The following is a 15,382-nucleotide window of genomic DNA, read 5'->3' as shown; positions in this document are numbered from 1 at the left end:
TCGGATAAGCTCTGTCACTCACCCGCCGCGCAGCCACCGGTAACGGGGAAATGTCGCCGCCTTGTGGACACGCCGTTGTAAATGAATGGGCTTTCGCACTTAGTGCAATTTTCGCCAACTCTCTGACTTAGAGCTATGGAAGTATGGAGCTATGGAGCCACCAGCCACCCAGGCTGGAGCTCTGGAGCTCTGGAGGTATGGAGCTCTGGTGCTATGGAAGTATGGAGCTCTGGTGCTATGGAAGTATGGAGCTATGGAGGTATGGAAGTATGGAGCTATGGAAGTATGGAGCTATGGAGCTCTGGAAGTATGGAGCTATGGAGCTCTGGAGGTATGGAGCCCTGGAGCTATGGAGCCCTGGAGCTATGGAAGTATGGAGCTCTGGTGCTATGGAGCTATGGAGCTCTGGTGCTATGGAGCTATGGAGCTATGGAGCTCTGGAGCTATGGAGCTCTGGAGGTATGGAGCTATGGAGCTATGGAGCTCTGGAGGTATGGAGCTATGGAGCTATGGAAGTATGGAGCTCTGGTGCTATGGAGCTATGGAGCTCTGGAAGTATGGAGCTATGGAGCTCTGGAGGTATGGAGCTATGGAGCCCTGGAGCCCTGGAGCTATGGAGCCCTGGAGCTATGGAGCTATGGAGCCCTGGAGCTATGGAGCTATGGAGCCCTGGAGCTATGGAGCTATGGAGCTCTGGTGCTATGGAGCTATGGAGCTCTGGTGCTATGGAGCTATGGAGCTCTGGTGCTATGGAGCTATGGAGCTCTGGTGCTATGGAGCTATGGAGCTCTGGAAGTATGGAGCTATGGAGCTCTGGAGGTATGGAGCTATGGAGCTCTGGAGGTATGGAGCTATGGAGCCCTGGAGCTATGGAGCCCTGGAGCTATGGAAGTATGGAGCTCTGGTGCTATGGAGCTATGGAGCTCTGGTGCTATGGAGCTATGGAGCTCTGGAGCTATGGAGCTCTGGAGGTATGGAGCTATGGAGCTCTGGAGGTATGGAGCTATGGAGCTATGGAAGTATGGAAGTATGGAGCTCTGGTGCTATGGAGCTATGGAGCTCTGGTGCTATGGAGCTATGGAGCTCTGGTGCTATGGAGCTATGGAGCTATGGAGCTCTGGAAGTATGGAGCTCTGGTGCTATGGAGCTATGGAGCTCTGGTGCTATGGAGCTATGGAGCTCTGGTGCTATGGAGCTATGGAGCTCTGGTGCTATGGAGCTATGGTGCTATGGAGCTCTGGTGCTATGGAGCTATGGAGCTCTGGTGCTATGGAGCTATGGAGCTCTGGAGGTATGGAGCTCTGGAGGTATGGAGCTCTGGAGGTATGGAGCTTTGGAGCCCTGGAGCTCTGGAGGTATGGAGCTATGGTGCTATGGAGCTCTGAAGCCATGGAGCTCTGGTGCTATGGAGCTATGGAGCTCTGGTGCTATGGAGCTATGGAGGTATGGAGCCACCAGCCAGCACCCTCCGTGGCTGGATCAATGGAAGTGTTTTAGGTACCAGGCAGCCAAAGGGCCGAGGCCTCACGCTCGACCACGCCGGCGCAGAGTTCCAGCCGCTCGGATAAGCTCTGTCACTCACCCGCCGCGCAGCCACCGGTAACGGGGAAATGTCGCCGCCTTGTGGACACGCCGTTGTAAATGAATGGGCTTTCGCACTTAGTGCAATTTTCGCCAACTCTCTGACTTAGAGCTATGGAAGTATGGAGCTATGGAGCCACCAGCCACCCAGGCTGGAGCTCTGGAGCTCTGGAGGTATGGAGCTCTGGTGCTATGGAAGTATGGAGCTCTGGTGCTATGGAAGTATGGAGCTATGGAGGTATGGAAGTATGGAGCTATGGAAGTATGGAGCTATGGAGCTCTGGAAGTATGGAGCTATGGAGCTCTGGAGGTATGGAGCCCTGGAGCTATGGAGCCCTGGAGCTATGGAAGTATGGAGCTCTGGTGCTATGGAGCTATGGAGCTCTGGTGCTATGGAGCTATGGAGCTATGGAGCTCTGGAGCTATGGAGCTCTGGAGGTATGGAGCTATGGAGCTATGGAGCTCTGGAGGTATGGAGCTATGGAGCTATGGAAGTATGGAGCTCTGGTGCTATGGAGCTATGGAGCTCTGGTGCTATGGAGCTATGGAGCTCTGGTGCTATGGAGCTATGGAGCTATGGAGCTCTGGAAGTATGGAGCTCTGGTGCTATGGAGCTATGGAGCTCTGGTGCTATGGAGCTATGGAGCTCTGGTGCTATGGAGCTCTGGTGCTATGGAGCTCTGGTGCTATGGAGCTATGGAGCTCTGGTGCTATGGAGCTATGGAGCTCTGGAGGTATGGAGCTCTGGAGGTATGGAGCTCTGGAGGTATGGAGCTATGGAGCCCTGGAGCTCTGGAGGTATGGAGCTATGGTGCTATGGAGCTCTGAAGCCATGGAGCTCTGGTGCTATGGAGCTCTGGAGCTCTGGAGGTATGGAGCTCTGGAGGTATGGAGCTATGGAGCCCTGGAGCTCTGGAGGTATGGAGCTATGGAGCTCTGAAGCCATGGAGCTCTGGTGCTATGGAGCTCTGGAGCTCTGGAGGTATGGAGCTCTGGAGGTATGGAGCTCTGGAGGTATGGAGCTATGGAGCCCTGGAGCTCTGGAGGTATGGAGCTATGGTGCTATGGAGCTCTGAAGCCATGGAGCTCTGGTGCTATGGAGCTCTGGAGGTATGGAGCTCTGGAGGTATGGAGCTCTGGAGGTATGGAGCTATGGAGCCCTGGAGCTCTGGAGGTATGGAGCTATGGTGCTATGGTGCTATGGAGCTCTGAAGCCATGGAGCTCTGGTGCTATGGAGCTCTGGAGGTATGGAGCTCTGGAGGTATGGAGCTCTGGAGGTATGGAGCTATGGAGCCCTGGAGCTCTGGAGGTATGGAGCTATGGTGCTATGGAGCTCTGAAGCCATGGAGCTCTGGTGCTATGGAGATATGGAGCTCTGGTGCTATGGAGCTATGGAGGTATGGAGCCACCAGCCAGCACCCTCCGTGGCTGGATCAATGGAAGTGTTTTAGGTACCAGGCAGCCAAAGGGCCGAGGCCTCACGCTCGACCACGCCGGCGCAGAGTTCCAGCCGCTCGGATAAGCTCTGTCACTCACCCGCCGCGCAGCCACCGGTAACGGGGAAATGTCGCCGCCTGGCGGACACGCCGTTGTAAATGAATGGGCTTTCGCACTTAGTGCAATTTTCGCCAACTCTCTGACTTAGAGTTATGGAAGTATGGAGCTATGGAGCCACCAGCCACCCAGGCTGGAGCTATGGAGCTCTGGAGGTATGGAGCTCAGGTGCTATGGAAGTATGGAGCTATGGAGCTATGGAAGTATGGAGCTATGGAGCTATGGAGCTCTGGAAGTATGGAGCTATGGAGCTCTGGAGGTATGGAGCTATGGAGCCCTGGAGCCCTGGAGCTATGGAGCTCTGGTGCTATGGAGGTATGGAGCTCTGGAGGTATGGAGCTCTGGAGGTATGGAGCTATGGAGCTATGGAGCCCTGGAGCTATGGAGCTATGGAGCCCTGGAGCTATGGAGCTATGGAGCCCTGGAGCTATGGAGCTATGGAGCTCTGGTGCTATGGAGCTATGGAGCTCTGGTGCTATGGAGCTATGGAGCTCTGGTGCTATGGAGCTATGGAGCTCTGGTGCTATGGAGCTATGGAGCTCTGGAAGTATGGAGCTATGGAGCTCTGGAGGTATGGAGCTATGGAGCCCTGGAGCTATGGAGCCCTGGAGCTATGGAAGTATGGAGCTCTGGTGCTATGGAGCTATGGAGCTCTGGTGCTATGGAGCTATGGAGCTCTGGAGCTATGGAGCTCTGGAGGTATGGAGCTATGGAGCTATGGAGCTCTGGAGGTATGGAGCTATGGAGCTATGGAAGTATGGAGCTCTGGTGCTATGGAGCTATGGAGCTCTGGTGCTATGGAGCTATGGAGCTCTGGTGCTATGGAGCTATGGAGCTATGGAGCTCTGGAAGTATGGAGCTCTGGTGCTATGGAGCTATGGAGCTCTGGTGCTATGGAGCTATGGAGCTCTGGTGCTATGGAGCTATGGAGCTCTGGTGCTATGGAGCTCTGGTGCTATGGAGCTCTGGTGCTATGGAGCTATGGAGCTCTGGTGCTATGGAGCTATGGAGCTCTGGAGGTATGGAGCTCTGGAGCCCTGGAGCTCTGGAGGTATGGAGCTATGGTGCTATGGAGCTCTGAAGCCATGGAGCTCTGGTGCTATGGAGCTATGGAGCTCTGGTGCTATGGAGCTATGGAGCTATGGAGCTCTGGAAGTATGGAGCTCTGGTGCTATGGAGCTATGGAGCTCTGGTGCTACGGAGCTATGGAGCTCTGGTCCTATGGAGCTATGGAGCTCTGGTGCTATGGAGCTCTGGTGCTATGGAGCTCTGGTGCTATGGAGCTATGGAGCTCTGGTGCTATGGAGCTATGGAGCTCTGGAGGTATGGAGCTCTGGAGGTATGGAGCTCTGGAGGTATGGAGCTATGGAGCCCTGGAGCTCTGGAGGTATGGAGCTATGGTGCTATGGAGCTCTGAAGCCATGGAGCTCTGGTGCTATGGAGCTCTGGAGCTCTGGAGGTATGGAGCTCTGGAGGTATGGAGCTATGGAGCCCTGGAGCTCTGGAGGTATGGAGCTATGGTGCTATGGAGCTCTGAAGCCATGGAGCTCTGGTGCTATGGAGCTCTGGAGCTCTGGAGGTATGGAGCTCTGGCGGTATGGAGCTCTGGAGGTATGGAGCTATGGAGCCCTGGAGCTCTGGAGGTATGGAGCTATGGTGCTATGGAGCTCTGAAGCCATGGAGCTCTGGTGCTATGGAGCTCTGGAGGTATGGAGCTCTGGAGGTATGGAGCTCTGGAGGTATGGAGCTATGGAGCCCTGGAGCTCTGGAGGTATGGAGCTATGGTGCTATGGAGCTCTGAAGCCATGGAGCTATGGTGCTATGGAGCTCTGGAGGTATGGAGCTCTGGAGGTATGGAGCTCTGGAGGTATGGAGCTATGGAGCCCTGGAGCTCTGGAGGTATGGAGCTATGGTGCTATGGAGCTCTGAAGCCATGGAGCTCTGGTGCTATGGAGCTATGGAGCTCTGGTGCTATGGAGCTATGGAGGTATGGAGCCACCAGCCAGCACCCTCCGTGGCTGGATCAATGGAAGTGTTTTAGGTACCAGGCAGCCAAAGGGCCGAGGCCTCACGCTCGACCACGCCGGCGCAGAGTTCCAGCCGCTCGGATAAGCTCTGTCACTCACCCGCCGCGCAGCCACCGGTAACGGGGAAATGTCGCCGCCTGGCGGACACGCCGTTGTAAATGAATGGGCTTTCGCACTTAGTGCAATTTTCGCCAACTCTCTGACTTAGAGCTATGGAAGTATGGAGCTATGGAGCCACCAGCCACCCAGGCTGGAGCTATGGAGCTCTGGAGGTATGGAGCTCAGGTGCTATGGAAGTATGGAGCTATGGAGCTATGGAAGTATGGAGCTATGGAGCTATGGAGCTCTGGAAGTATGGAGCTATGGAGCTCTGGAGGTATGGAGCTATGGAGCCCTGGAGCCCTGGAGCTATGGAGCTCTGGTGCTATGGAGGTATGGAGCTCTGGAGGTATGGAGCTCTGGAGGTATGGAGCTATGGAGCTATGGAGCCCTGGAGCTATGGAGCTATGGAGCCCTGGAGCTATGGAGCTATGGAGCCCTGGAGCTATGGAGCTATGGAGCTCTGGTGCTATGGAGCTATGGAGCTCTGGTGCTATGGAGCTATGGAGCTCTGGTGCTATGGAGCTATGGAGCTCTGGTGCTATGGAGCTATGGAGCTCTGGAAGTATGGAGCTATGGAGCTCTGGAGGTATGGAGCTATGGAGCCCTGGAGCTATGGAGCCCTGGAGCTATGGAAGTATGGAGCTCTGGTGCTATGGAGCTATGGAGCTCTGGTGCTATGGAGCTATGGAGCTCTGGAGCTATGGAGCTCTGGAGGTATGGAGCTATGGAGCTATGGAGCTCTGGAGGTATGGAGCTATGGAGCTATGGAAGTATGGAGCTCTGGTGCTATGGAGCTATGGAGCTCTGGTGCTATGGAGCTATGGAGCTCTGGTGCTATGGAGCTATGGAGCTATGGAGCTCTGGAAGTATGGAGCTCTGGTGCTATGGAGCTATGGAGCTCTGGTGCTATGGAGCTATGGAGCTCTGGTGCTATGGAGCTATGGAGCTCTGGTGCTATGGAGCTCTGGTGCTATGGAGCTCTGGTGCTATGGAGCTATGGAGCTCTGGTGCTATGGAGCTATGGAGCTCTGGAGGTATGGAGCTCTGGAGGTATGGAGCTCTGGAGGTATGGAGCTTTGGAGCCCTGGAGCTCTGGAGGTATGGAGCTATGGTGCTATGGAGCTCTGAAGCCATGGAGCTCTGGTGCTATGGAGCTCTGGAGCTCTGGAGGTATGGAGCTCTGGAGGTATGGAGCTATGGAGCCCTGGAGCTCTGGAGGTATGGAGCTATGGTGCTATGGAGCTCTGAAGCCATGGAGCTCTGGTGCTATGGAGCTCTGGTGCTATGGAGCTCTGGAGCTCTGGAGGTATGGAGCTATGGAGCCCTGGAGCTCTGGAGGTATGGAGCTATGGTGCTATGGAGCTCTGAAGCCATGGAGCTCTGGTGCTATGGAGCTCTGGAGCTCTGGAGGTATGGAGCTCTGGAGGTATGGAGCTCTGGAGGTATGGAGCTATGGAGCCCTGGAGCTCTGGAGGTATGGAGCTATGGTGCTATGGAGCTCTGAAGCCATGGAGCTCTGGTGCTATGGAGCTCTGGAGGTATGGAGCTCTGGAGGTATGGAGCTCTGGAGGTATGGAGCTATGGAGCCCTGGAGCTCTGGAGGTATGGAGCTATGGTGCTATGGAGCTCTGAAGCCATGGAGCTCTGGTGCTATGGAGCTCTGGAGGTATGGAGCTCTGGAGGTATGGAGCTCTGGAGGTATGGAGCTATGGAGCCCTGGAGCTCTGGAGGTATGGAGCTATGGTGCTATGGAGCTCTGAAGCCATGGAGCTCTGGTGCTATGGAGCTCTGGAGGTATGGAGCTCTGGAGGTATGGAGCTCTGGAGGTATGGAGCTATGGAGCCCTGGAGCTCTGGAGGTATGGAGCTATGGTGCTATGGAGCTCTGAAGCCATGGAGCTCTGGTGCTATGGAGCTATGGAGCTCTGGTGCTATGGAGCTATGGAGGTATGGAGCCACCAGCCAGCACCCTCCGTGGCTGGATCAATGGAAGTGTTTTAGGTACCAGGCAGCCAAAGGGCCGAGGCCTCACGCTCGACCACGCCGGCGCAGAGTTCCAGCCGCTCGGATAAGCTCTGTCACTCACCCGCCGCGCAGCCACCGGTAACGGGGAAATGTCGCCGCCTTGTGGACACGCCGTTGTAAATGAATGGGCTTTCGCACTTAGTGCAATTTTCGCCAACTCTCTGACTTAGAGCTATGGAAGTATGGAGCTATGGAGCCACCAGCCACCCAGGCTGGAGCTCTGGAGCTCTGGAGGTATGGAGCTCTGGTGCTATGGAAGTATGGAGCTCTGGTGCTATGGAAGTATGGAGCTATGGAGGTATGGAAGTATGGAGCTATGGAAGTATGGAGCTATGGAGCTCTGGAAGTATGGAGCTATGGAGCTCTGGAGGTATGGAGCCCTGGAGCTATGGAGCCCTGGAGCTATGGAAGTATGGAGCTCTGGTGCTATGGAGCTATGGAGCTCTGGTGCTATGGAGCTCTGGTGCTATGGAGCTCTGGTGCTATGGAGCTATGGAGCTCTGGTGCTATGGAGCTATGGAGCTCTGGAGGTATGGAGCTCTGGAGGTATGGAGCTCTGGAGGTATGGAGCTATGGAGCCCTGGAGCTCTGGAGGTATGGAGCTATGGTGCTATGGAGCTCTGAAGCCATGGAGCTCTGGTGCTATGGAGCTCTGGAGCTCTGGAGGTATGGAGCTCTGGAGGTATGGAGCTATGGAGCCCTGGAGCTCTGGAGGTATGGAGCTATGGTGCTATGGAGCTCTGAAGCCATGGAGCTCTGGTGCTATGGAGCTCTGGAGCTCTGGAGGTATGGAGCTCTGGAGGTATGGAGCTCTGGAGGTATGGAGCTATGGAGCCCTGGAGCTCTGGAGGTATGGAGCTATGGTGCTATGGAGCTCTGAAGCCATGGAGCTCTGGTGCTATGGAGCTCTGGAGGTATGGAGCTCTGGAGGTATGGAGCTCTGGAGGTATGGAGCTATGGAGCCCTGGAGCTCTGGAGGTATGGAGCTATGGTGCTATGGAGCTCTGAAGCCATGGAGCTCTGGTGCTATGGAGCTCTGGAGGTATGGAGCTCTGGAGGTATGGAGCTCTGGAGGTATGGAGCTATGGAGCCCTGGAGCTCTGGAGGTATGGAGCTATGGTGCTATGGAGCTCTGAAGCCATGGAGCTCTGGTGCTATGGAGCTCTGGAGGTATGGAGCTCTGGAGGTATGGAGCTCTGGAGGTATGGAGCTATGGAGCCCTGGAGCTCTGGAGGTATGGAGCTATGGTGCTATGGAGCTCTGAAGCCATGGAGCTCTGGTGCTATGGAGCTATGGAGCTCTGGTGCTATGGAGCTATGGAGGTATGGAGCCACCAGCCAGCACCCTCCGTGGCTGGATCAATGGAAGTGTTTTAGGTACCAGGCAGCCAAAGGGCCGAGGCCTCACGCTCGACCACGCCGGCGCAGAGTTCCAGCCGCTCGGATAAGCTCTGTCACTCACCCGCCGCGCAGCCACCGGTAACGGGGAAATGTCGCCGCCTTGTGGACACGCCGTTGTAAATGAATGGGCTTTCGCACTTAGTGCAATTTTCGCCAACTCTCTGACTTAGAGCTATGGAAGTATGGAGCTATGGAGCCACCAGCCACCCAGGCTGGAGCTCTGGAGCTCTGGAGGTATGGAGCTCTGGTGCTATGGAAGTATGGAGCTCTGGTGCTATGGAAGTATGGAGCTATGGAGGTATGGAAGTATGGAGCTATGGAAGTATGGAGCTATGGAGCTCTGGAAGTATGGAGCTATGGAGCTCTGGAGGTATGGAGCCCTGGAGCTATGGAGCCCTGGAGCTATGGAAGTATGGAGCTCTGGTGCTATGGAGCTATGGAGCTCTGGTGCTATGGAGCTATGGAGCTATGGAGCTCTGGAGCTATGGAGCTCTGGAGGTATGGAGCTATGGAGCTATGGAGCTCTGGAGGTATGGAGCTATGGAGCTATGGAAGTATGGAGCTCTGGTGCTATGGAGCTATGGAGCTCTGGTGCTATGGAGCTATGGAGCTCTGGTGCTATGGAGCTATGGAGCTATGGAGCTCTGGAAGTATGGAGCTCTGGTGCTATGGAGCTATGGAGCTCTGGTGCTATGGAGCTATGGAGCTCTGGTGCTATGGAGCTCTGGTGCTATGGAGCTCTGGTGCTATGGAGCTATGGAGCTCTGGTGCTATGGAGCTATGGAGCTCTGGAGGTATGGAGCTCTGGAGGTATGGAGCTCTGGAGGTATGGAGCTATGGAGCCCTGGAGCTCTGGAGGTATGGAGCTATGGTGCTATGGAGCTCTGAAGCCATGGAGCTCTGGTGCTATGGAGCTCTGGAGCTCTGGAGGTATGGAGCTCTGGAGGTATGGAGCTATGGAGCCCTGGAGCTCTGGAGGTATGGAGCTATGGAGCTCTGAAGCCATGGAGCTCTGGTGCTATGGAGCTCTGGAGCTCTGGAGGTATGGAGCTCTGGAGGTATGGAGCTATGGAGCCCTGGAGCTCTGGAGGTATGGAGCTATGGTGCTATGGAGCTCTGAAGCCATGGAGCTCTGGTGCTATGGAGCTCTGGAGGTATGGAGCTCTGGAGGTATGGAGCTATGGAGCCCTGGAGCTCTGGAGGTATGGAGCTATGGTGCTATGGAGCTCTGAAGCCATGGAGCTCTGGTGCTATGGAGCTCTGGAGGTATGGAGCTCTGGAGGTATGGAGCTCTGGAGGTATGGAGCTATGGAGCCCTGGAGCTCTGGAGGTATGGAGCTATGGTGCTATGGAGCTCTGAAGCCATGGAGCTCTGGTGCTATGGAGCTATGGAGCTCTGGTGCTATGGAGCTATGGAGGTATGGAGCCACCAGCCAGCACCCTCCGTGGCTGGATCAATGGAAGTGTTTTAGGTACCAGGCAGCCAAAGGGCCGAGGCCTCACGCTCGACCACGCCGGCGCAGAGTTCCAGCCGCTCGGATAAGCTCTGTCACTCACCCGCCGCGCAGCCACCGGTAACGGGGAAATGTCGCCGCCTGGCGGACACGCCGTTGTAAATGAATGGGCTTTCGCACTTAGTGCAATTTTCGCCAACTCTCTGACTTAGAGCTATGGAAGTATGGAGCTATGGAGCCACCAGCCACCCAGGCTGGAGCTATGGAGCTCTGGAGGTATGGAGCTCAGGTGCTATGGAAGTATGGAGCTATGGAGCTATGGAAGTATGGAGCTATGGAGCTATGGAGCTCTGGAAGTATGGAGCTATGGAGCTCTGGAGGTATGGAGCTATGGAGCCCTGGAGCCCTGGAGCTATGGAGCTCTGGTGCTATGGAGGTATGGAGCTCTGGAGGTATGGAGCTCTGGAGGTATGGAGCTATGGAGCTATGGAGCCCTGGAGCTATGGAGCTATGGAGCCCTGGAGCTATGGAGCTATGGAGCCCTGGAGCTATGGAGCTATGGAGCTCTGGTGCTATGGAGCTATGGAGCTCTGGTGCTATGGAGCTATGGAGCTCTGGTGCTATGGAGCTATGGAGCTCTGGTGCTATGGAGCTATGGAGCTCTGGAAGTATGGAGCTATGGAGCTCTGGAGGTATGGAGCTATGGAGCCCTGGAGCTATGGAGCCCTGGAGCTATGGAAGTATGGAGCTCTGGTGCTATGGAGCTATGGAGCTCTGGTGCTATGGAGCTATGGAGCTCTGGAGCTATGGAGCTCTGGAGGTATGGAGCTCTGGAGGTATGGAGCTTTGGAGCCCTGGAGCTCTGGAGGTATGGAGCTATGGTGCTATGGAGCTCTGAAGCCATGGAGCTCTGGTGCTATGGAGCTCTGGAGCTCTGGAGGTATGGAGCTCTGGAGGTATGGAGCTATGGAGCCCTGGAGCTCTGGAGGTATGGAGCTATGGTGCTATGGAGCTCTGAAGCCATGGAGCTCTGGTGCTATGGAGCTCTGGAGCTCTGGAAGTATGGAGCTCTGGAGGTATGGAGCTATGGAGCCCTGGAGCTCTGGAGGTATGGAGCTATGGTGCTATGGAGCTCTGAAGCCATGGAGCTCTGGTGCTATGGAGCTCTGGAGCTCTGGAGGTATGGAGCTCTGGAGGTATGGACCTCTGGAGGTATGGAGCTATGGAGCCCTGGAGCTCTGGAGGTATGGAGCTATGGTGCTATGGAGCTCTGAAGCCATGGAGCTCTGGTGCTATGGAGCTCTGGAGGTATGGAGCTCTGGAGGTATGGAGCTCTGGAGGTATGGAGCTATGGAGCCCTGGAGCTCTGGAGGTATGGAGCTATGGTGCTATGGAGCTCTGAAGCCATGGAGCTCTGGTGCTATGGAGCTCTGGAGGTATGGAGCTCTGGAGGTATGGAGCTCTGGAGGTATGGAGCTATGGAGCCCTGGAGCTCTGGAGGTATGGAGCTATGGTGCTATGGAGCTCTGAAGCCATGGAGCTCTGGTGCTATGGAGCTCTGGAGGTATGGAGCTCTGGAGGTATGGAGCTCTGGAGGTATGGAGCTATGGAGCCCTGGAGCTCTGGAGGTATGGAGCTATGGTGCTATGGAGCTCTGAAGCCATGGAGCTCTGGTGCTATGGAGCTATGGAGCTCTGGTGCTATGGAGCTATGGAGGTATGGAGCCACCAGCCAGCACCCTCCGTGGCTGGATCAATGGAAGTGTTTTAGGTACCAGGCAGCCAAAGGGCCGAGGCCTCACGCTCGACCACGCCGGCGCAGAGTTCCAGCCGCTCGGATAAGCTCTGTCACTCACCCGCCGCGCAGCCACCGGTAACGGGGAAATGTCGCCGCCTTGTGGACACGCCGTTGTAAATGAATGGGCTTTCGCACTTAGTGCAATTTTCGCCAACTCTCTGACTTAGAGCTATGGAAGTATGGAGCTATGGAGCCACCAGCCACCCAGGCTGGAGCTCTGGAGCTCTGGAGGTATGGAGCTCTGGTGCTATGGAAGTATGGAGCTCTGGTGCTATGGAAGTATGGAGCTATGGAGGTATGGAAGTATGGAGCTATGGAAGTATGGAGCTATGGAGCTCTGGAAGTATGGAGCTATGGAGCTCTGGAGGTATGGAGCCCTGGAGCTATGGAGCCCTGGAGCTATGGAAGTATGGAGCTCTGGTGCTATGGAGCTATGGAGCTCTGGTGCTATGGAGCTATGGAGCTATGGAGCTCTGGAGCTATGGAGCTCTGGAGGTATGGAGCTATGGAGCTCTGGAGGTATGGAGCTATGGAGCTATGGAAGTATGGAGCTCTGGTGCTATGGAGCTATGGAGCTCTGGTGCTATGGAGCTATGGAGCTCTGGTGCTATGGAGCTATGGAGCTATGGAGCTCTGGAAGTATGGAGCTCTGGTGCTATGGAGCTATGGAGCTCTGGTGCTATGGAGCTATGGAGCTCTGGTGCTATGGAGCTCTGGTGCTATGGAGCTCTGGTGCTATGGAGCTATGGAGCTCTGGTGCTATGGAGCTCTGGAGGTATGGAGCTCTGGAGGTATGGAGCTCTGGAGGTATGGAGCTATGGAGCCCTGGAGCTCTGGAGGTATGGAGCTATGGTGCTATGGAGCTCTGAAGCCATGGAGCTCTGGTGCTATGGAGCTCTGGAGCTCTGGAGGTATGGAGCTCTGGAGGTATGGAGCTATGGAGCCCTGGAGCTCTGGAGGTATGGAGCTATGGTGCTATGGAGCTCTGAAGCCATGGAGCTCTGGTGCTATGGAGCTCTGGAGCTCTGGAGGTATGGAGCTCTGGAGGTATGGAGCTATGGAGCCCTGGAGCTCTGGAGGTATGGAGCTATGGAGCTCTGAAGCCATGGAGCTCTGGTGCTATGGAGCTCTGGAGCTCTGGAGGTATGGAGCTCTGGAGGTATGGAGCTATGGAGCCCTGGAGCTCTGGAGGTATGGAGCTATGGTGCTATGGAGCTCTGAAGCCATGGAGCTCTGGTGCTATGGAGCTCTGGAGGTATGGAGCTCTGGAGGTATGGAGCTCTGGAGGTATGGAGCTATGGAGCCCTGGAGCTCTGGAGGTATGGAGCTATGGTGCTATGGAGCTCTGAAGCCATGGAGCTCTGGTGCTATGGAGCTCTGGAGGTATGGAGCTCTGGAGGTATGGAGCTCTGGAGGTATGGAGCTATGGAGCCCTGGAGCTCTGGAGGTATGGAGCTATGGTGCTATGGAGCTCTGAAGCCATGGAGCTCTGGTGCTATGGAGCTATGGAGCTCTGGTGCTATGGAGCTATGGAGGTATGGAGCCACCAGCCAGCACCCTCCGTGGCTGGATCAATGGAAGTGTTTTAGGTACCAGGCAGCCAAAGGGCCGAGGCCTCACGCTCGACCACGCCGGCGCAGAGTTCCAGCCGCTCGGATAAGCTCTGTCACTCACCCGCCGCGCAGCCACCGGTAACGGGGAAATGTCGCCGCCTGGCGGACACGCCGTTGTAAATGAATGGGCTTTCGCACTTAGTGCAATTTTCGCCAACTCTCTGACTGGAGCTATGGAAGTATGGAGCTATGGAGCTCCGGGGCTATGGAGCTCCGGGGCTATGGAGCTCCGGGGCTATGGAGCTATGGAGCTCCGGGGCTATGGAGCTCCGGGGCTATGGAGCTCCGGGGCTATGGAGCTATGGAGCTCCGGGGCTATGGAGCTCCGGGGCTATGGAGCTCCGGGGCTATGGAGCTATGGAGCTCCGGGGCTATGGAGCTCCGGGGCTATGGAGCTCTGGAGCTATGGAAGTATGGATGATCCAGCACCCTCCGTGGCTGACCGCTGGTGCTCGGGGCCGGTGAACTCGGCACCCGCCTCCGGCGGGTGCCTCGGTGACCGCCGTCGCTTGGGGCCAGTGAACTCGGCACCCGCCTTCGGCGGGTGCCTCGGTGACCGGTTGTCGCTTGGGGCCAGTGAACTCGGCACCCGCCTTCGGCGGGTGCCTCGGTGACCGGTTGTCGCTTGGGGCCAGTGAACTCGGCACCCGCCTTCGGCGGGTGCCTCGGTGACCGGAGCTATGGAGCTCTGGAGGTATGGAGCTCTGGTGCTATGGAGCTATGGAGCTCTGGTGCTATGGAGCTATGGAGCTCTGGTGCTATGGAGCTATGGAGCTCTGGTGCTATGGAGCTCTGGTGCTATGGAGCTCTGGTGCTATGGAGCTATGGAGCTCTGGTGCTATGGAGCTCTGGAGCTATGGAGCCCTGGTGCTATGGAGCTCTGGTGCTATGGAGCTATGGAGCTCTGGTGCTATGGAGCTATGGAGCTCTGGTGCTATGGAGCTATGGAGCTCTGGTGCTATGGAGCTATGGAGCTCTGGTGCTATGGAGCTCTGGAGCTCTGGAGGTATGGAGCCACCAGCCAGCACCCTCCGTGGCTGGATCAATGGAAGTGTTTTAGGTACCAGGCAGCCAAAGGGCCGAGGCCTCACGCTCGACCACGCCGGCGCAGAGTTCCAGCCGCTCGGATAAGCTCTGTCACTCACCCGCCGCGCAGCCACCGGTAACGGGGAAATGTCGCCGCCTGGCGGACACGCCGTTGTAAATGAATGGGCTTTCGCACTTAGTGCAATTTTCGCCAACTCTCTGACTGGAGCTATGGAAGTATGGAGCTATGGAGCTCCGGGGCTATGGAGCTCCGGGGCTATGGAGCTCCGGGGCTATGGAGCTATGGAGCTCCGGGGCTATGGAGCTCCGGGGCTATGGAGCTCCGGGGCTATGGAGCTATGGAGCTCCGGGGCTATGGAGCTCCGGGGCTATGGAGCTCCGGGGCTATGGAGCTATGGAGCTCCGGGGCTATGGAGCTCCGGGGCTATGGAGCTCTGGAGCTATGGAAGTATGGATGATCCAGCACCCTCCGTGGCTGACCGCTGGTGCTCGGGGCCGGTGAACTCGGCACCCGCCTCCGGCGGGTGCCTCGGTGACCGCCGTCGCTTGGGGCCAGTGAACTCGGCACCCGCCTTCGGCGGGTGCCTCGGTGACCGGTTGTCGCTTGGGGCCAGTGAACTCGGCACCCGCCTTCGGCGGGTGCCTCGGTGACCGGTTGTCGCTTGGGGCCAGTGAACTCGGCACCCGCCTTCGGCGGGTGCCTCGGTGACCGGTTGTCGCTTGGGGCCGGTGAACTCGGCACCCGCCTTCGGCGGGTGCCTCGGTGACCGGTTGTCGCTTGG

The sequence above is a fragment of the Syngnathus leptorhynchus genome, unplaced genomic scaffold (genome assembly GCF_054491065.1).
Source record: "Syngnathus leptorhynchus isolate UIUO unplaced genomic scaffold, UIUO_Slep HiC_scaffold_25, whole genome shotgun sequence".
NCBI classification, from domain to species: Eukaryota; Metazoa; Chordata; class Actinopteri; order Syngnathiformes; family Syngnathidae; genus Syngnathus; species Syngnathus leptorhynchus.
This window is presented reverse-complemented; position numbering follows the sequence as displayed.